The following is a 21,607-nucleotide window of genomic DNA, read 5'->3' as shown; positions in this document are numbered from 1 at the left end:
TGAGGTACATCCCTTAGGTTTTGAAAATTAGCTATACACCAAACCTTTCCCTTCTAGAAGTTTTCTTCTTCATTCAGTAGCAACTGTGCACACGTGCGCGCGCACACACACACACACATAACGTTAAGATCTTGATCACGACGCGGGAACACGTAAGGGTTCACGCCCATTCCATTCCTCTCTCTACTCAGCTTGGTTTCTCTAGCAAGCTGGCCAGGAGGTTGAGGGGATGTCTCCCTCGAGCCCCCGGCCTCTGCAGTACCAAAGTGTCTCCATCTTTTCTCTCTTCTACACTGTCAGGGTTCTCTGTAAAGCACTTAGAAAACGTTTGGGAAAGAAAAGAGAACACGTTCCGGGGGAGATCAGCCTGTTTTGGTCTCATTCATTTTAATGGGCATGATCTTTCAGGGAACCTGTTCTGACTTGATCAAGGGAGCTTGGCGTAGGCAAATTCTCCACCTGGCATTCAGAATTTGGGCAAAAGGTGTGGTCGCTGAGGCAGACGGGAGTGACTCACGCCTGCTTACGGGCAGGGCCCTGCCCTAGGCGTGCAGATTTCTCCTCCTCCCCATTTTCCCTCCTTGCTTCCAGGCTCCCTGGGAAACTGTGGCTGGAATAACAAGGCGATGAGTCACAATCTCTGATCGCTGGGGGGAGGGGCGGAGGCAGGAGCAGGTCCAGACTGACTCCTGAGGCATCGAGGCCCAGGCTCCCAGCTCTGAAGCCGGGACAGCTTCAGAGCACATTCTCGTTCAGAGGCCTCCTGACCAGAGCTGCTTGCTTAGGAGGGGGGCAGCTCCCCACCCGGACCAGAGCCGGCTTTAATCAGGATGTCCATGAACTTGGATGCCCGGTTGAGTGTGGTCCATCAGGTTTGGGTGTGTGCTGACAATTTAAAAATCAGCCAGTGTTGGAATCGTAGATTTGTAGCATTTTAGGGCTGAAGGGGATTTTCCATCTCTAACTTCAAAGAATTTCAGGATTAAAATAACATATGGTATTGATCTTTCCCAGATTTGCACTGGAACTGGCTTACACTGTCTCACCAGAACCAACTGTTAAGTTTTCAGGAAATTTATGAACCAGTTGACTTCAGGTCGGTAGCTTAAAAGGGGCCTTTGGTGGGATTCTTACAAAGAAATGGACGAACACTACAAATTAGGGCTTCCCTCTCCCCCTTCCTCCACCAAGAACTGGTTGTTTAAAAATGTATTAGCACGTCATTGACCTTATCCAGGCCTTTCATTTATAGGTAAGAAAATTGAGCCCCAGAGAGGGGAAAGGGCTCACTGGGGGTCACACTATAAATCAGTGTCAGAACTCAGAATCCAAATTATTTGCATCCTATTCTAGTGAATGGCTACCTAAAACATAGCCCTGTCACCCAGGGCCCAGCATCCTGCCAAAATATAGAGCCATGGTAGAGGACGTCATTGCAATCCCAGCAGAGAGTGAGAGACAAACAGCTAACTCGAAAACAGGCTCTCAGGGGAAAGAGATTGCCTGCCTGCTATTAGGCCCACCCTGGAATTTGCCCTAATAGTTTAAGCCCTGTTTTTATCGTACTTGTGTGGACTGCAACAGGGAGAGGTGGACACAATCGAGCCATGGTGACCTCCCCAACAAGAAGAGGCTTGGTTGCCCTGGAGGAAGCGACAAGTCTGGAAGCCTTGCAGCCAACAGCCTGACCACGAGGAAGAAGCAGCTAAGACTCGTAGCCTGAAAAACCATTGCTCTACCGTCTCCTGTGATTGACGTGGTTCCCGAACAAAAGCAAACAACCTTTGAGGCTCGCACCTTTTATGCACAGTGCGACTTTGCGGTCCTTGGGCAGCTGAACTCGGCCCTGGTTTAGGACGTTCATAGGCAAAAGGAGAGAAGGCGTGGCCAGCCACCCGTCAGAGGAGCGGGCAAGGGAAGGGCTGATGGAGGAGGTGGGGGGGGGCCCATTTCACGTCGGTCTCAAGAGCTTGGCTCAGAAAGGTGGGGGGTCCCCACTCCAGAGAGGGCAGGGGCCCTGGAGAAACGGCGAGACCACTCTTCCTGCTGGTTGGACCACCCACCTGTGATACCCATGCAGGGACTGGGGGCGGCCACACTGCCCGGGATGAAGAAAAGAGGGACCGCAGTACTTCCAAGGCAGGAGAAGAGGGGACATCGCTAGGGGACAGTGGATTCCTTTCCCTCCACGTTCCTTCTGTAACCCCTCGGAGTTTCTCTGGGCAACCCGGCCTCACTGCTAACGTGCTCTGCCAAACATCACCGCTGCCGTCCCGTCAAATTCCACTGGCTCTTTCTCCATCCCTTGGCCACCACGATGTCCACTCCCTCTGACTCCGGGAGCACTGCCTCCAGCCCCCACACGCCCCCGACCCCACACTCCATCACTCTGTTAACCTCCGTAACCCATGACTGTCCTCTTGGCCCCGAGTACAGTCACGGTCTCTTCTGAAGAGTGATCCGACTCCTAGTGTCATTGACCAGGACAAGAGGTCACTCCGATGGGCAAAGAGAACTCAGGCCCTGGATGGACGGCCCTCCTGCCCAGATTCCACAGGCCAGCTGTCAAAGAAGGGATTCCGTGTAAGGGGGGTGGAAGGAAGCCAGTCGAGTGGAAATGCCAAGTCCTTGGGAGGAGGGAGCCCAGACCACTACCCTCTTCGAGGCGGGAGTGTGGAGAACTCTGCCCCTTTGGGATGAAACCCAGGAGCCCCTCGGAGCAAGCTGGCTGGGCCTGATTAGGACCACAAACCTTGCAAATCCAGTATTTCCTGTATTGTTCTTGTTCTCCATTTAGTACTTGGAAAAGTCTTCTTTTTAGGTTTCAGTACATCACAGCAGTAGTAAGAAGGAAAAGGGGGCAAGTTGTATCTACTCTTTGGCCAAAACACGACAGCAGTGGCAGCATGCTCCATCGTCAAGGTTCTGGGGTTTTAAAGGGATTTTTCATTTATGCCACCTCCTCTTTGAAACGCCTCTTCCAGACCCGGGAGCCTCTCAGCCGCCCTCATTCTCCTCCTACACCAGCCTTCTTGTTCTCTTTCATCTCCACCTCCTCCCCCTCCCTCTGCGGGGCTCTTCCCAAGGTGATGCTCTTCTCCCTCCCGTCTGTCTCTTCCTCTGCCCTCAGCAGAGCTGTCCACTGTCAAGACTTCAGCTGTGACCTCCCTGACAAGGACCTCAGAACTTTATCTCTAGTCTTGACCTTCCTCCAGGCAAATTTCAACCTTCTTCTGGGCCACGCCGCCTGGATGGGTGATCAGTGTCATAAACCAATATTTCCAAAACGGAATTTCTTTCTTTCCATCCAAGCCCCCAGATTTCAAAATGACCTTGGATGACCTCTCCATCCTTAAGTCTTAAATCGAGGTACCAAAGGCCCTCGACTCCACGTCCACTAATCTCTTTACACCACCATTTTCTTCGCAACACCCGTGGCCCCCGAATCTAGGCTGCATCACCTTCCTACCTGGGCTCCACCTCCACTCTCTACCCATCTGACATCACCAAGGTCAACCCTGACAGACGTACCGTCATCAAGCCTAGTCAAGGATGTCTGCTCCTCTGCCGGAAATGCCTTGCTCTGCCTGTGTTCAAGGTCAAGGATGGTGCTCCTTCACCAAAGTCTACCATTGCCTCTCCCCAAACACAACCTTGAGGCCTGTTTCTTCTCTGTAGAAGGCTCTTCCTTGCGATGTCACCTGCCAAAATCTCATTTCTCCTAATTCAAAATCCACTTTAAATGACACAGCCCACTTGGCTTCTTCTCTGATGCCCTCAGCCAGAGGCTCTGCCTCCCTGTCTCGCCCCAGAGCACTGAGGAAGGCCTGGCAAAGCTGTCTGCATTAGTCCGCTTGGGCTGCGTAACAAAGTACCTCAGACTGTGCTCGAACAATAGCAATGTATTGTCTCACAGCCATGGAGCCTGGAAGTCCAAGACAGTGGCACTGGCAAGGTTGGTTCCTTCTGAGGCCTCTCTCCTTGGCTGGCAGATGCCACCTTCTCCCTGTGTCCTCACATGGCCTTCCCTCTGTGTGTGTCTGTGTCCTGATCTCATCTTCCTCTTCTTATAAAGACACCAGTCTTACTGGACTACAGTCTGCCCTGCTGACCTCATTTTACCTTAATTACCCCTCGAAAGACCCTAATTCCAAATACAGTCACATTTGAAGGTACTGGGGGTTCGAATTTGGAGGGGACACAATTCAGCCCACCACACTGCCTGTGCCTGCGGTGTAACGAGTGGTGGGGAAGTGGCTGAAAACTGAATGAATGAAGCAAATGTGGTTGCTTTGTTTGCAGGTACGGCAGGAAGTTCATGGGACACTCACAGTAGGAAAGATCGAGGAAGGCCTGGCACCCTGGAGAGAGAAGCCCAGATGAAGCTCAACACTCGAGCAAACGAACACCATGATGTTGATACTGTTGCAGGCACAGAGATGGCTCTGGTTTGCCCTGTGGGTTGGAGCAGAGGGGAGGCTGGAGGCAGGGAGGTCAGATGAGAGGCTAATTCAGTCATTCCAGGTGTGGAGTAACCAGGGCCGTGACCAGGGTGGTGCCCACAGAATGAAAGCTGGAGACAGATGGGTGTGCCTGGTGGTTGTTCCAAGCACCTGCACCCAGCTAATGCATCTGTGAGGACCACATTCCACCTTCACCTTGAGAACAATGAGTCCTCTAGAAACTGGAAAGGCAGTGGTTACCAAAGCCATGTGTGATGAGCTCATTGGCCCAGGGACACCAATGATTCCAGACAACTCCTTTTGATTCAAGGCCCTCTCAGTTTGGCCCCACCCTGGCCCTGAAGCTGAGTCCTCTCTCCTGTCCAAGATGGGCGCATTGCACTAAAACAGATTCGCACTGGTTCACAGAGACATTAAACTCACTTCCAGTGGGCCTTGGGTTCTGTGGTCACTGCCCTGCATCCCACTGCTTACTAGGAGGATGTCCTCTCTCCTCTTCCCGATTTCTGGAAATCCTATCCATCTCTGAAGTGCCTTGTCCACACAGCCCTCAGAGACGACTGCTGCTCAGCCGGCACTCTCCCTCGGCTGAATCCTAACCACACATATCTATACCACAAAATGCACTGAGACGCTAAACAACGTGTTAGCCCGTGCCTGAGATGTTTGGAACATTCATATGCAACGGCAACTCCCCCATGAGACTCTAAACTCCTTGAGGTCATACATTTGGGACTTCTTATGTATTTATTACCTGCCAAGTCCAGTGCACACTGGCTGCTCAAGAAATTAATACTGAGACGATAGCGAACACCCCAAAGGTCCTTGTGGGATTTTCCCTTGGCCCAGGCGGTGGGGTTAGTGGGGGAAAGGAGCAGAGATGAAAGATAAGCATGTCATTTCAATCCATAGGAGCGGCCTTTAAGCCGCAGTCCCAGAGGTCTCCCCTTAATTCCTTAATCCAGCTCAAAAAAGCATTCACCCCAGGGCAGAGGGGTTCTTACACTTCCAAAAGGAGCTGCATGTGTGGAAACTCAAAGTTGACTTATCCCCACAGGCACCATGTTGATCAGAGGGCTGAGTGACCAGACTCTTGGCAGGCTGCATCCCAGGAGATGATTAACCTGTCTGGGGAGGCAGGTAGGACCAACACTCGTGATAAGTAAGGATCAGGCAGAGGGCCTGAGGGGTGCTGGCACCAGGGTGGCCTTTGGGTAGGAAGACAGAGGCTTAATACTACTTATGGGAAGAGGACAATGGAGAAGTGGCAGGGATTTTAGCAGAAAGGGAGAAGCTGACCCTCAAATTCATACGGAATTACAAGGGGCCCCAAATAGCCAGAAGAATCTTGAGAAGGAAGAACCAAGTTGGAAGACTCACAATTCCAATTTCAGAATGTACCACGAAGCTACAGTAATCAAAACAGTGTGGTACTGGCATAAAACCAGACATAGCCCAGTGGAATAGGATAAAAATCTAGAGATAAACTCCTGTGTCTATGGTCAAGTCATTTTCAACAAGGGTGCCAGGTCCCATTCAATGGGGAACCCCAGTCTGTTTAACAAATTATGCTGGGAAACCTGGATTTCCACAAGCAAAAGAGCGAAATTGGTCCCCTATTTTCATATACAAAAATCAAGTCAAATGGATCAATGACCTAAATATAAGATCTAAAACCATAAAACTCTTAGAAGAAAACACAGGGCGAATTCATCATGACCTTGGATTTGGCAATAGATTCTTAGATATGACACCAAAAGCACAAGCAACAAAAGAAAAATTAGGTACATCAGACCTCAAAATTAAAAACTTTTGTGCACCAAAAGACATCATGAAGAAAGAGAAAAGATAACCTACAGAATGGAAGAAAATATTTGCAAATCAAATATCCGATAAAGGTTTAATATCCAGAATATATAAAGAACTTCCAACAGCCAATAGCAAGAAGACAAACAACCAAAATTAAGAAATGGGCAAAGAATTTTTACAGACATAGCTCCAAATAAGATATACAAATAGCCACCAAGCACATAAAAATGTTTAATATCACTAGTAATTAGAGAAATGCAAGTCAAAACCACTTTGAGATACCGATTAGGTCGGCCATTATCAAAAACAAACAGAGACTGGGAAATTGTAAGTGTTGACGAAGATGTGGAGCAATCGGAACCCTGGCACATTGCTGGTGAAAATGTAAAATGGTGCAGCCACTGTGGAAAACAGTTTAGCGTTTCCTCAAAAAGCTAAACATAGAATAACCACATGACTCAGCAGTTCCACTCCCAGGTCTGCCCAAAAGTATTGAAAACAAATGTTCAGACAGATACTTGTCCACCAATGTTTATTACAGCATGATTTGCAATAGCCAAAAGGTAGAAACGACCCAAGTATCCATCAGCAGATGAGTGGGTACACAAGATGTGTCATATCCAAACAATGAAATATTGTTCAGTCATAAAAAAGGAATGATGCTCAGATGCAACATGGGTGAACCTTGAAAATATTATGCTACGAGAAATAAGCCAGACACAAAAACACAACAATTGTATGATTCCATATATAAAATATCTAGAATAGGCAAATTCATAGACACAGTAAGTGTATCAGGAGTTACTAGGGACTGGGGGAAGCGGCAAATGGAGAGTTATTCCTTAATGCTTACAGAGTTTCTGTTTGGTGGTGAAAATAGAAAATCTGGAAACAGGTAGTGGTGATGCTTGTAAAGCTTGGTGAAAGTACTTAATGCCACTGACCTGTACGCTTGAAATAGTTAAAGTGGCAAATTTTCTGTTAAATATATTTTACCCCAATAACATTTTTTTAATACAATTAAAGGAGAGTTGGTGGATGTGAGGAGAAGCAAGGTGCAATGTGGATGTGGCTCTTTGGAATAGGTAGTCACTGGGACAGTAGGTGGTACTGGCCAGCTGTTTATTTCAGAGATGTTTTGTGTTAGACACCGAAACATGCCTAAATCCACAGAAGTCCTCGGCAGAGGAGATTTTCTCCAGCAAGTCGGGAGAATCGAGATCGACCCTCGGAGTCGGGAGACTGACCCACAGGCTTTCTGGACCACCCTGCTGAGATAATGATCTCTAAGTTCACTTTCTATGCCCAAGTTCTATCATTCTGGTGGCACTTACTTCCTCTGGCACGTTAAATTAAAAAGAAAAAAAATCTTGTCTGGCAGATGCCTGAAAGCTTGCTTAGCTAGAAAATAATCTCCCAGCCTCTCTTATGTTGGGGTGAAAGAAGGTGCTATGGCTTGTATAGGCTTTTTAAAAAAAATTTTTTATTGAAGTGTAGTTGATTTACACTGTTAGTTTCAGGTGTACAGCAAAGTGATTCAGTTATACATATACATACTTACTTTTTTTTTTAGGATAAAATGTCAGTCTCCTATTCTGCCACATGACAAATTCTGTTATCATAAGAGAAAGATACATAGAGTCGTGGTCCCTCCGCAGAGGGGTTTGATATCACGTCCTCCTGCCGGGGAGTCCAGGGACTCACCAGCTGTACCAGGTTAGCGCTGCCCGACACCCTCCTCCACCAAGGACACTGGCCCCAGAACCCTGGCGTGTTCCCACCCTCTCTAGAAAGGCACGGGCATTAAGATAACGTTCATGGCAGTGCTTGGCACAGAGCAGATGCTCAAAATACATCTGTGGAATGTGGAGCATCCCAGTTCCCTGTGAAATGGAGAAGGAAGCATGAGGAGGTGTTGGTGATGAGACAAGAAAATGACATCCCTGGGATGGTAAAGAAGTCTCAGTTCAGTTTTCAAACAGGGACGTGTTCAAAAGAGAGCGTATATGGTCCTTTTGTATTTCAAGCTTCTTTGAATATCTCTGCAAATTCATTTGGATGATTCTAAACCTTCAATTGAACCGAGGACTGATTTTCAGGGAAATCCACTATTGAAGAGTTAGCCCCCTGCAAACTGGACTTGTATTCAAATATTTAAATCTCCTAAATGAAACGGACCTCTTGAAAAGCAGCAGTAAAACAGTGTGACTGGAACATCATACTGGTTAAACATGAATAGACACATACTTCCGTATAAAGTGACACTTGGTTAAATCAGATCTGACGCTAGTTTGCTTGGTTGTATTTTGGTTTCTCTCCTCTGTTTAAATTGGACGATGCAGGTACACCACACAGCTGGCCCTGAAGACTCACTGCTAAGAGACAGCTCTTGCAGGGAAGCAGGTCCAATTTGCATCACATCTTTAATTACACCGCATATTATATGCTTCACATGCATAATTATTTACTGTATGGCATCATGCCATCTTATAGATAAACAAAGACTTGGAGAACATTTACTAGCTTTTCTGGGAGTGTCCCCAGAAGGGTGCAATTTTCTAACCAACAACTAAGATGGAAATAACCCCAGGAGTAGATAGTTAACCTGTTGGAGGTACAATAACTTCAGGAATTCCCCTCATGAATTTTTTGGCTCCTAATGTAAAATTGCAGAAATGTTTATCACACCCCCATGAACATGAACGAGGAACAGCCATAGTGCTGGAAATACAAACACAATATAGAGATTAGCTTAGTGGCTTAGTGGGAGATTGTGTGCTTAGCATGCATGAGGTCCTAGTTTCAATCCCCAGTGTCTCCACTTAAAAAATAAATAGATAAATAAATCTAATTACCCCCTCCAAAAAAATAGAGATTTTTGTATCCAAGGAACTCATAGTATAGCATGGGAGACCGAAATATAAGTAAGTCTTTAAAATAAAGCCTGTGGAAGGCACAAAAAAAGTGAGTAGGGGTTGGAGGGTGGTGATGTTCTTCCTGGGGGTAGGTAAAAATCAAAAGTGAATATTGAAGAATGAATAGGCATTTTCATGGCTTACAAAAGTCAGGAGAACACTCCAGAAAGAGTGAACACCGCATATGCAAAGGCACAGAAAAGAGTGATGGCTTTGGGACAACTCCATGTAGCTCTACATTGCTATGGGGGGCAGTGGCAGATTAGTGGGTGGGACACGAGACTGAAAATATAGAGTAAGACGAGGGATTTCTATATTTTATCATCCTCAGTAAGTGATACCAGGTCATTCATCTTAACACACACAACATTCATTGGGTTATTGGATTGTAAAACGTGATTGAGGTAGAACGAGCGGTCCTGGGAATAGCTGAACCAAGAACCTTAAAGTTCAAGGACACTCTTCAGAGAACCAGCGGCATCAAAAGAAGAGTCCCTCTTGTCACCCCACCCCCACCCCCAATTAAAAAAAAAACTGTCAATTTATTACAGGTAAGCAAAGCAGAACAAGTCCAATCAGAATTGCATGTCCTTGAGGAAATTCCCAGTGGGATGAGTGACACTGGGGCCCGGCTGTTGGCTGCTGGTGTCCTGGGTCCAGACTGGGAAGAAGTGGGGAAGAGTAAGGGGTCCAGCGGGTAGGATGCGCTGCATTTGGAAAAGCGGGCTGGAGAAAGGAGTCAAGCCCCCTGCAGAGGGGCGGGCTTCCCTTCTCTAAGGGCGGCTGTCACTGGCAGTTCTCACTCCATGCCTGACCACGTCCCCGCCTTGGAATCTATTTTCTCTTCTGATGTCCTCCAGCCTCAGACTGTCTCTGGCACCCAAGCCCTCACAGTGATGCTGTCTGTCTCACACAAAGCTATCTGGGTTCTTTCCTGGGCCACGAGGGGGACTCTGCCTCTGATCAAGACATTTCCCTCTGATCAAGACACGGCAAAGTTCACTTGCACACTCAAAAAATTATATTCTTCTCGTAAAGCAAACATACTTTTAGTAAGTTATCTGAACATCTAATTGAGGAAGAGGATCAGGAAGGGAGATAATACCGTTGTCCCTAGGTATCTGGGGGAATGGTTCCAGAATCCCTGCAGACACCAAACTCTGGGGATGCGCCAGTCCCTCGTAAAATGGCACACACAGTTGGCCCTTGGTATCCACGGTTCTGCATCTGCGATTCAACCAATTGTGGATGGAAATCTGTGGTTGGCTGATTCTGCGGATGCGTGAGCCTCAGATCTAAGGGCCCACTGTATTTACAGACGCAACATGTGCTCCATTGTGTGGTGGGTGCTCTAAATGTATCATCTCCTTTAATCCTTTCAACACTCCTGTGAGGTAGGCATTGTTCACCCATTTTACAGATGTGGATATGATCACAAAGTCCATGTTACTGGGGACTCCAGCAGCCACCCTTACCCAGCCCCGTTCTGAGCACAATGGTCTAGGCAAGTATCCAGCACAGCAGATGTCTAATAAGTGATGGATGGTCTTGGCTGGATGCTTGTTCTGGATCAAGCTGACAAAGGTTTCCCTAGTTTTTCCTGCCCTCTCGCTCCCAGTTATCACGCCTTATTTCAGCACTCAGAACGCGTGCTGGTGGAGAACGGGAAGTTCTGCCCACTGCATTAGGCGCTGTAGAGGGAAAGTCAAAGTCTCATATGCGTTATTTACACCTCACTTTTTCCTTCAAGGGATTTAAAATGATTTACCATAAGATACCCACAGTAACGTGACCAAATACAAATAATAAAATCATAGGATCACGGATAACGTAAATCTGACTAGTTAAAATAAAACTTAGTAACAGAAGAGGCAAAGAAAAGTCATAGACCTAAATGTAAGAGCTAGAACTATGTAACTTTTGGAAAACTAGCACGTGACCAACGGGATTTATCCCAGGAATGTAAGGTTGTTCTAAAACCCCAAATCTAACTAATGTAATTCACTGTGTTGATAGAAAAAAGGGCAGAAACCACAAGGCCATCTCAACAGCTGCAGAAAAATCACTTCTCAAACTTCAATTTACATTTACATTTACATACAATCATTTACATACAGTCGCTCAATAAAATAAGGATAAAAGGAAGCTTCCTCAATTTAACATCACACTTCATAGTCAAAGACTGAATGTGCGATGGACTATGATTCAGCCGTAAAAAGGAAGGACATTCGGACACAGGCTACAACCTGGATGAACCTAGGAGACATGCTCAGTGAAATAAGCCAATGACAAAAACATAAATACTGTATGACTCTGCTTATATAAAGAACTAGCCGAGTCTAATTCATAGGGGCAGAAAGTAGAATGGCGGGTATCAGAGGCTGAGAAGGCAGGACAACAGAGAGTTTTTGTTTAGAGGTACAGAGTTTCAGTTTAGGAGAACGAAGAGTTCCACGGGTGACGATGGTATTGGCCACACAACAGTGTGAATATATTTAATGCCAGTGATAAAATGGTTAAATATAATGACAATATACATTTAGTTACAATAAAAATGGTTAAAATGGTAAATTTTATGTTATGAAATTTCATACTTCACCACAATTTTAAAAACAAAAATGAGTAAATAAAATAGTGAAAGAATGAATGCTCTCCTAAGACTGGGAACAAAGCACCTACTGCTGTTCAGTGTTGTCCCGGAGTCTCCAGCCAGCGAAATACTGCAAGGAAGACAAATAAAACGTATATAGATCGGAAAGGAAGAAGTAAACTTGTCTTTATTCACAGCAGACACAGTCTTGTGTCTAGGAAATTCTAAGGAGTCTCCAAAAACTCACTAGGATGAATAAACCAGATCAGCAAGGCCAGAGGATACAAGACCAATATACAAAATTAATTGTATTGCAATACGCTAACAATGAACAATCCAAAATGAAACCAAAAAACAATTCCATTCACAACAGCATCAATAAGAACAAAATACTTTGAAATAATCTGAACAAATGAAGTGCAAGATTGGAGAGGGTACAGCTCAGTGGTAGAGTGTGTGCTTAGCATGCACGAGGTCCTGGGTTCAATCCCCAGTACCTCCAATAAATAAATAAATAAACCTAATTACCTCTCCCCCCTCAAAAAATTTTAATTTGATTAAAAAAGAAGTACAAGAACTATGCATCAAAACCCCATAAAACATGGCTGAGATATTCACCCAAAGACCTGATTCAATGGAGAGGGGTATCATGTACAAGGATTAGAAGGCTCGATCATTGCCAAGGAGGTGCTCCTCCCTAAACTGGTCTAGAGATGGATGCCACACAATCCCTATGAAAGCCTCAGGAGGGCTATTTTTGTAGAATTTGACAGCTGGACCCTAAAATTTATATGGAAATGCAAAGAACCGTAGAAGAGTCAAACAATTGTGAAAAAGAAGAACTAAGTTGGAGGACTCACACCACCTGATTTCAACGCTTACTGTAAAGCTCGAGTAATCAAGACAATCTTGTATTTGGCGTAAGCGTAGACATGCGGGTCACTGCCACAGAAGGCACATCCAGAAGTAGCCCTTACAGTTACGATCAACTGATTTTCAACAAAGATGCCAAGGCCAAAAAAAATGTAGCTCTTACCACACACTATACTTAAAAATTCATTTATATACCCAGGTGTTTAAGCTAAATAATTATTATCTACACTAATGCCAACTATCTACCGAAAGACACATCCCAACTAAACAGCTCTTTGCTTTCGTTCACTCAGGCAGATGACTAAGGTTAAAGGTGAGCCAGACATTTTGAATGGCATTGTCTGTTACTTCAGTTGTCTTTCCCGATATTTTCCTCTCTGTGACTAGATTCCTTAAGCCGAGTCCCTTGGAAGAAAACCCCATCACGTTACCCTGATGCACAGACATCTGCATTGCAAAGAAAGGTGCTGGGATTTTTAAGTTGATCCCAAGGATACTGAAAAATCCTTGATGGATTCTGAACTCAGATTCTGTTCTAAAGAACAATCTGCTTTCCATCTAGAGAATTTGATTGACAGTTGCACTAATAATTTCTCAAATTTAAGCTGTGATCATTTACCCTAATTTATTTTGAAGACGTGACAAGGAAATGAAGATCTGCCCAGGAGTGGTCTGAGTTTCTTTGGCCCTAAAAGGCTGAGAGGGTCTACAAAGTTCTAAGTCAGCAGCTATGATCTGGGGGGATTTCTTAGACGGAGGTGCCCCAGTGTGTCTGTCCTGACGGCCCGGAACGCTGCTGGTCAGAACAGAGCCTGTCGAAGTGAAATGCCTCCGAGGCAGGCAATCCCTCATTAATCTTAAGGCTTCAGTATAGCTGAGAAATGAACAGACACACCTTTCTCTCTAGGGAGCAGCTGCGGGTTGGTCCACGTCTTCTGGATTCCTTCCAGCTTCTGGGTAGGTTCTTTCTCGTAGTTCAGGAACGGGTGTGGGAAGAAGCAAGCTTCTCTTCTCCAAGAGCGTCATAAATTCATCGCCTTCCAACACAAGCAGCAACTTGCAGGACTGACTTCACTCCTTTTGTCTAGAGATTTGGTGCAAAGAAAAGCAGATCCCCTTCCCATGAGGCCAATGTAAGAAACTGTATTTAAAATAAGGATATATACCCAAAACACAATTTCTATCCATCTCCCTACCTACCCACAAATATAAATTAAATATAAAAATAGCCATGCGTTACCAAGTGAAGTAAGTTAGACAGAGAAAGATAAATATCACATACCCCTTTTTTTGTTTGTCTTGGGGGTCTTTTTGTTGTTTTTATTTTTATTTATTTTTGTTTTGCTTTATTGGGGGGAAGGTAACTAGGCTTATTGATTTATTTATTTTTAAATTTTATGTATTTAATTTTTTAGGTGGAGGTACAGGGGATTAAACCCAGAACTTCATGCTTGCTAAGTATGTGCTCTACCACTGGAGCTATCCCCTCCCCTCCTTCATTTTTTTATTGAAGTACAGTCAGTTACAATGTGGCAATTGCTCGTGCACAGCACAGTGTCCCAGTCATGCATATACACACATATATTCACTTTCATATTCTTTTTCCTTAAAGGTTATTACAAGATACTGGATTTAGTTCCCTATGCGATATAGAAGAAATCTGGTTTTTACCTATTTTTATATATAGTGGTTAACATTTGCAAATCTCAAACTCCCACTTATACTTGGAATATAAAAAAATGAGACAAATGAACTTATTTACAAAACAGAAAAAGACTCACAGACATAGAAAACAAATTTATGGTTATCAAAAGGGGAAGGGGTGGGCAGGAGGGATAAATTAGAAGTTTGGGATTAGCAGATACGAACTATTATACACAAAATAGATAGACAATAAGGTGCTATAAATTGGGAGTTCAAGATTTGCAGATACTAACTACTATATATAAAACAGATAAACAAATTTCTACTGTAGAGCACAGGGAACTATATTCAATATCTTGTAGTAACCTGTCACGGAAAAGAATATGAGAAGGAATATATGCATGTATATGGATGACTGAAATGCTGTGCTGTACACCAGAAATTGATGCAACACTGTAAACTGATTATACCTCAATAAAAAAAAAATTAATTTAAAGTATTGCTATTTAAGCAGCACTGTTTACAATAGCCAAGACATGGAAACTGCCTAAATGTCCATCGACAGACGACTGGATAAAGAAGATGTGGTATATTTATACAATGGAACACTATTCAGCCATAAAAACCAACAACATAACGCCATTTGCAGCAACATGGATGTTCCTGGAGAATGTCATTCTAAGTGAAGTAAGCCAGAAAGAGAAAGAAAAATACCATATGAAATCGCTCATATGTGGAATCTAAAAAAAAGGAACATAAATACAAAACAGAAATAGACTCATAGACATAGAATACAAACTTGTGGTTGCCAAGGGGGCGGATGGGGGTAGGAAGGGACAGACTGGGATTTCAAAATGTAGAATAGATAAACTAGATTATACCATATAGCACAGGGAAATATGTACAAGATCTTATGGTAGCTCACAGAGAAAAAAATGCAACAATGAATATATATATGTTCATGTATAACTGAAAAATTGTGCTCTACACTGGAATTTGACACAACATGGTAAAATGACTATAACTCAATAAAAAAAGTTATAAATAAATAAATAAATAAATAAAATATTGCTATTTAAAAGAACCCAGACACCTCACACCTGTTAGGATGACCCATTTGGAAACAACGGAAAATAGCAAGGGTTGACAAGGATGCAGAGAAACTGAAACCAAAACAGAATCACGGTTTCTCAAAAAATTTAACACAGAAATACCGGATGTTACAGCAAACCCATTGCTGACTGTTCCCCCAAAAGAACTGAACTGCGGGGCCTCAAAGAGGTACCTGTATACCCAAGTTTACAGCAGCAATATTCTCAAGAGCCAAAAGGTGGAAACAACTCAAGTGTCCACCAACGGATGATTGGATAAGCAAAATGTAGTCTGTACGCACAATAGAATACAGTGTTATTCAGCCTTAAAAAGGAAGGACATTCTGACACAGGCCACAACATGGATGAACCCTGAGGACATTATGCTCAGTGAAACAAGCCAGACACAGAAGGACAGACACTGGATGATTGCACTTACATGAGGTCCCTAGAGCGTCAAACCCGTAGAGACAGAAAGTAGGACTGTGGTTGCCAAGGGCTGGGAGAGGGAGGATGGGAGTCAGTGATGAATAGGTACAGAGTTTCGGTTTGGGAAGATGGGAAAGCGCTGGAGATGGACGGTGGTGATGGGGAGAGTACTTAATGCCCCTGAGCTGTGCATTTTAAAAGGGTTAAGACGGTAAATTATATGTTACATGTATTTTCCACACAGAAAGAAAGAGCCACAGATGAATCCCTCTGTAAAAATCTCTTGAATAATGAGACGAATCACCCCTCCTCCCCCTAACTAATCTGGCAAGCTCAGATTGCGTAAGTGGAATTTTCTAAAGCCAGGCACGTCTGACGTATGTGTTGCTCTGGGAGCTGCCCGTTTGCAATCACTCCTTCCAGGAGATTCTGTGAGAGTCACTCATTTCCAGACACTTTATTCTGTGCTTGTGTCTAAAAGTCACTTAGAGAGTCATAGCCATGTAGTCACCTCCATCGCTGTGTGTTGACAGGTGTGTGGTGACCAACCTGCCGCCTGCCCACGCCGTTCTGTAACTGCCCGACACCAGCGGGGCTGTGGCACAAGAGCGGCGGTCCCCCTCACATCACTGCAGGGAGACACACTGCTCCTCTCAGCCTTCTGTCTGCGAGAGCGCTGGGGCCCGGCGAGTGATGGATCTCAACCCCAGGTGAGGCTCCGTCTGACTCATCCTTACCGAAGCAGATTTATCTCCTGTGCCCCCACCCTTGCTCCCTCCCCAGCCTCTCCTCCAGACAAGCCAGGGACTGAGACGAAAGTGGGCACCCTGAGTCCGAAGACCGAGGAGGCTGCTGTATCAGGAGCCCGCCTGCCTCCCAGCGATGGTCCCAGGAACACCTCGTGCCTGGGCCAAGCCTTTGATCGGGAACCGCAAAGTCCTTAAAAGCACTGGCTTATGAATCCCCATGCCGGCCCCACCCCGGGGAATGACTGGGCAATTTCAAACTCGGGGAAACTAAGGCACAGCAGGGGTCACGTCACGGTGACCATCACACAAGAAGATGATCCACCGAGTGCTCAGGACTTCCATGTTAATTTTAACCCTTCCTCCTCCACCCTTTTTTCCTGCTATTTTCTGGAATCAAACTCCAATTTTCAATGGATGGGGAAAGGGATTAACGACTTTGTATAAAATGTAATTGACAAATAGCAACCTGATGCTTTCGGACATTCCAGGGAATGTCCATTTTAAGAGAGCTTCTCTTCCTGAACTCCCCTGAAGTGTCTCCCCTTTCTGAAAGCTTCATTTGTTACAACGCCAGTGTCTTTTTTCAGAAGGCAGTTGCCTCAGGTTATAAAATGAAGTGTTTCTTAGACTTTAATGTGCAAAAAAAATCACCCAGAGATCTTATTAAACTGCAGAATCTGATCCAAAAGGTCTGAGTGGGGACCGAGACTCTCGATTTCTAATAAACTCTCAGCTGCTGCTGGTGGTCCAAAGATCATACGCTGAGTAGCAGGGAGCCAGACAGAGAAAGCCACCTGTGGACCCCGCCCGTCCTGACGCCGGTCCTGTTTCCCTCCACCCCAGCTTCCTGGGATCTTAATTATCTCAGTCTTTAATTATTCTGAGTTTAATTATTCTGACTCTTCAGAGTCTTGATTTGCAAACCATGCTAACGTTAGCACATCACAGCACTGGACGAAGGTAAGGAAGTCATGGTTGTTTAAAGCCTACACAAACTCGTACCTCACGGAGTTAATAGACAGGCTCCTTCGAAGAGTTCGACCAGGTAAAACTGTTTGCTAAGCAACATTCCAAAGCAACAGACTGAAAGAAAAAGAGTAAAATTAATAGGCGGTCACTTGAGGGTGAAAAGAAAAATTACCTCTCAAATCAGCCATCCGGTGGGTCTCAAGAACATAGCCCAGGCACAGAAGAGGTTTTACTAGGTGCATTTTTCAGGGTCTGACATGACCTTTCACCTCTGCCGTGTTATTCATGTGCCCAGTGGTTGTCACGGCAACGCTGATAACCAGCAGGGGCTTCTCAACGCCTATGGAATGCTACAGTCATCCAAGGAGTCTCATCTTAAGCCTTCCAGCCAAGCACCCTACAAACTAAGAGACGGGTGAGGCTCTGGGGCACGGTATCCAAGTACTAAGGCACAGTGCAGAGTCTAGGTCCTTCCCAGACGGAAGACTTCTACCCCACCGCCTCCAGGAACGGGAGACAGTCACCGCAGGAGCAGCCGTGTCTGGGCTCCTCTGGCCCAAACAGCAAGGACAGGGACAAAGTGGGCAGCTGGCAACACCCACTGCCCACCAGCACCTCCCCCGCTGCCTCGGCGAGGGGAGGATGGTGGAGACGGCGCTGGCAGCGCGCCCAGCGTGCTCCCCCAGCCCCCGCACCCGGGCTGGGTGAAGGGGCCTGGCTGGGGGGTGAGGGGGCAGTTCCTCCAGCTCTGCTCTTCCTGGGCGGCAGATTTTCACTCTCCACAAATTCCTCCAGCCCAATGACATAAAACGCCATTCCTCTTTTCAATATGGGGAGAGATTTCAAATATACTGAAAACTGCAGATGATTTTGCAAATAGGTAGATACTAGCTTTATCAAATATCGACAGTCAATATTTTTGAAACACATACCCAGGTGTAGTTGATTTGTTCCCAATCCTCTTTCTCTTCTTTCCAGAGCTAATTAGCATGACTTTGCTACTTGTCAACCCCATGAACGTTTTACACTATCACTTCATATGTTAATGACAATAAAAATATGTTCTTTTGAGCATGGCTTTATATAATTGGCATCCCATTGTATGCAGCTTCTTTTTTTTTTAATTTACTTCTTTTTAATTGAAGTATAGTCAGTTTACAATGTTGTGTCAATTTCTGATATACAGCATATTACAGTCATACATGTTCATACATATGTTCCTTTTCAGATTCTTTTTCATTATAAGTTACTACAAGATATTAAATACAGTTCCTTGTGCTATACAGTAGAAACTTGTTGTTTATTTCATATATAGTAGTTAGTATCTGCAAATCCTGAACTCCTAATCTATCCCTTCCCAGCCTTTTTCCTCCCTGGTAACCATAAGTTTGTTTTCTATGTCTGTGAGTCTGTTTCTGTTTTGTAAATAGATTTGTTTGTGTCCTTTTTTTAGGTTCCACATGTAAGTATGGTATTTTTCTTTCTCTTTCTGCCTTACTTCACTTAGTATGATAATCTTTAGGTTCATCCATGTTGCTGCAAATTATTTCATTCTTTTTTATGGCTGAGTAGTATTCCATTGCATGCATATACCACCTTTATCCACTCATCTGTCGATGGACATTTAGGTTGTTTTCATGTCTTGGCTATTGTAAATAGTTGTACGTAGCTTCTTGAAACCTTTTTTTTTTCACTGAAAATAATGTTCATGAAATGTATCCATGTCGACACATGTAACTCTAGTGTGTTCATGTTAACTTGCTGTAGAGTATTTCATTCCATGGATTAAAAACAATTATTTATCCATTCTCCTGTTCATGGGCATTGAAGTTGTTTAAAATTTGCACTCTAACAACTAAGGTTACCATGAACATACTTGTAAAGTCTCCTTGTGTGCATGTCCCAGATTCATTACCTAGAAGTCAAGTTGCTGGGACACAGAGCAACATAGCTTCCATTTTGCTGGATGCCGCTGTTTGCTCTTCCAAAGTGTACCAGCTTATGCTTCCACCAGCAGTGGGGAGAGCTCCGATCTCTCCACATCTTTGCCAACACATAGAAGAGACAGACTTTTTAGTTTCCACTAATCTAGTAGGAAGAGAATGTTATCCCCTCTCCCTCTAAGGACAGCCTGACTGAGATGTAATTCTTAGACCATACAAGTCATCCACTAATGTGTATAGTCTGATGGCTTTGAGTCTATTCAGAGTTGTGCCTCCATCACCAGAATCAACTGGAGAATATTTTCATTATCCCAGAAAGAAATCTGGCTCCTTGTAGCCATCACCCCCATTCATGTCCCCTCCTCATCTCCCCAGGCCTCAGCAACCACTGACCCACTCTCCATCCCTATGGACTTGCCTGTCCTGCACCTTTCACGTAAGTAGGACCACATTTCCACTATTGTCACAAATTCCTACAACTTGACCACATAACACTTTGCTTAATGTTTTTCTTTAATTTGGGGCAAGATTTCAATATGTGGTTGTGCCCATTTTAATGGACATTTCCCAAGTGACCAGTAATTCATACAAAGTCTTCAAATGCTTATTGACCCCTTGGGATTCCTCTTCCTGAAACTGCCAGTTTACATTCTCTTATCCATTTTTAAATAGGATTGCTGACCTTCTTCTTGTTTATTTGTAGGACTTAGTTCAATATTCGGTATGGGAATCCTTTGTCGGTTCTCTACGTTGTAGATATTGTTGGAAGGCAGTGCTCCCTGGATTTCTCAGTGCTCCTGCCCCGTTCAGACCTTTCTGACCACCAGATATTGACATGTTATAAAGGCTGGTCCTTCTCCCCAGACCCATTTTCTCTTCATTTTCTAAAAGTGATAAACCCAGACATTTGTTTACATTCCAGCCGGTTGTAAAAATCCAGAGACCTTGCCCTGCTCTCTCCGGAGTGGAATGGTTTAGGTTAGAGAGCAAAGGTCTCTCTCTCTCTGTCCACCTCCAGAGCAGGAGAGGGAGACAGACGTGCCAGTAGCATCTTCAGACCCGTCTTTGTACAGCTCTCCCCTGTTTGAGCCCCTGTCCCTGCAGGGCACAGCTGACCTCCCTGTGTTGCCCCTGGGGAACTGCCAGTAAGGCTGATAATGTGAGCAAAGAGTTGGTCTCATCTCTGATCCAGAAACCTCATATTTCCAGTCCGAATAAGAAATGAATATCGATGTAAAAACTTAACAGATAAAAACTCTCCTGGTCTGAAGCTTATCTTTTCCGTTTATGCTGTCTTTTTTTTTTTTTTTCATCCTAGTAAAATATACACACATAAAATTAACCACTTTAACCATTTTTTAGTGTGCCTTTCAACAGCATCAGTATAGTCACAATGTTAAGCAACTATCAACATTATCCATTTCCAGAAACTTTCCATCTTCCCAAACTGAAACTCTGTCCCCACTGAACATTCACTCACCATCCCCCCGCCCCCAGCCCCTGGCAACCACCATTCCACTTTCTGTCTCAATGAACTTGGCTGCTCTGGGTACTCCACAGAAGTGGAATCACACAGTACTTGTCCTTTTGTGACCGGCTTCTTTCACTCAGCATAATGTCTTCAAGGTTCATCCACATTAAGACATAGGTCAGAATTTCCTTTCTTCTTTTCTTTAATATCGTGGTAAAATACACAGAATAGGGGATTTACCATCTTAGCCATTTTTAAGTCTCCAGCCGAGTGGAAGTAAGTGGATTCACGTTGTTAACCTCTGGCACCGTCCCCCCTAGAACAATTTTCATCTAGCAAAACTTAGACTCTGTATATTCATTAGACAGTAATGCCTCTTTCCCCCTGCCCCCCGGCTCATTCCTCTTTAAAGCTGAATATTATATCCATTGTATGTGCATAGCACATATTGTTTATCCATTTACCCATCCATGGACACTTGCGTTGTTTTGCCTTTTGGCTGTTGTGAATAATGCTGCTATACACACCATTGTGCAAGTATTTGTCTGAGTCCTTGCTGTGTTTAGGCTGTCCTTTGATGAAAAAAAAATTTTTTTAAGTTTTAACTCATTCGCTTTTTTCACCCTTTCCTGCATAGTCTGTGATTTTTGTTTTGTTTTGT

The 21,607-nt window shown here is 44.5% G+C and overlaps 1 long non-coding RNA gene across 1 annotated transcript; it reads right to left on the bottom strand.

Moving 5' to 3' along the window:
• Window positions 1–11,327: 11,327 nt before the first annotated feature.
• LOC116658184 lies at window positions 11,328–17,837 on the bottom strand. The gene is made up of 3 exons (XR_004313393.1): window positions 17,705–17,837; window positions 13,546–13,734; window positions 11,328–11,907 (listed from the first exon to the last, which is right to left on the bottom strand). It is a non-coding gene; the product is annotated as an uncharacterized LOC116658184 (long non-coding RNA).
• Window positions 17,838–21,607: the final 3,770 nt, after the last annotated feature.

Source organism: Camelus ferus, chromosome 20 (genome assembly GCF_009834535.1).
Source record: "Camelus ferus isolate YT-003-E chromosome 20, BCGSAC_Cfer_1.0, whole genome shotgun sequence".
In the NCBI taxonomy this organism is placed as follows: Eukaryota; Metazoa; Chordata; class Mammalia; order Artiodactyla; family Camelidae; genus Camelus; species Camelus ferus.
This window is presented reverse-complemented; position numbering and strand designations above follow the sequence as displayed.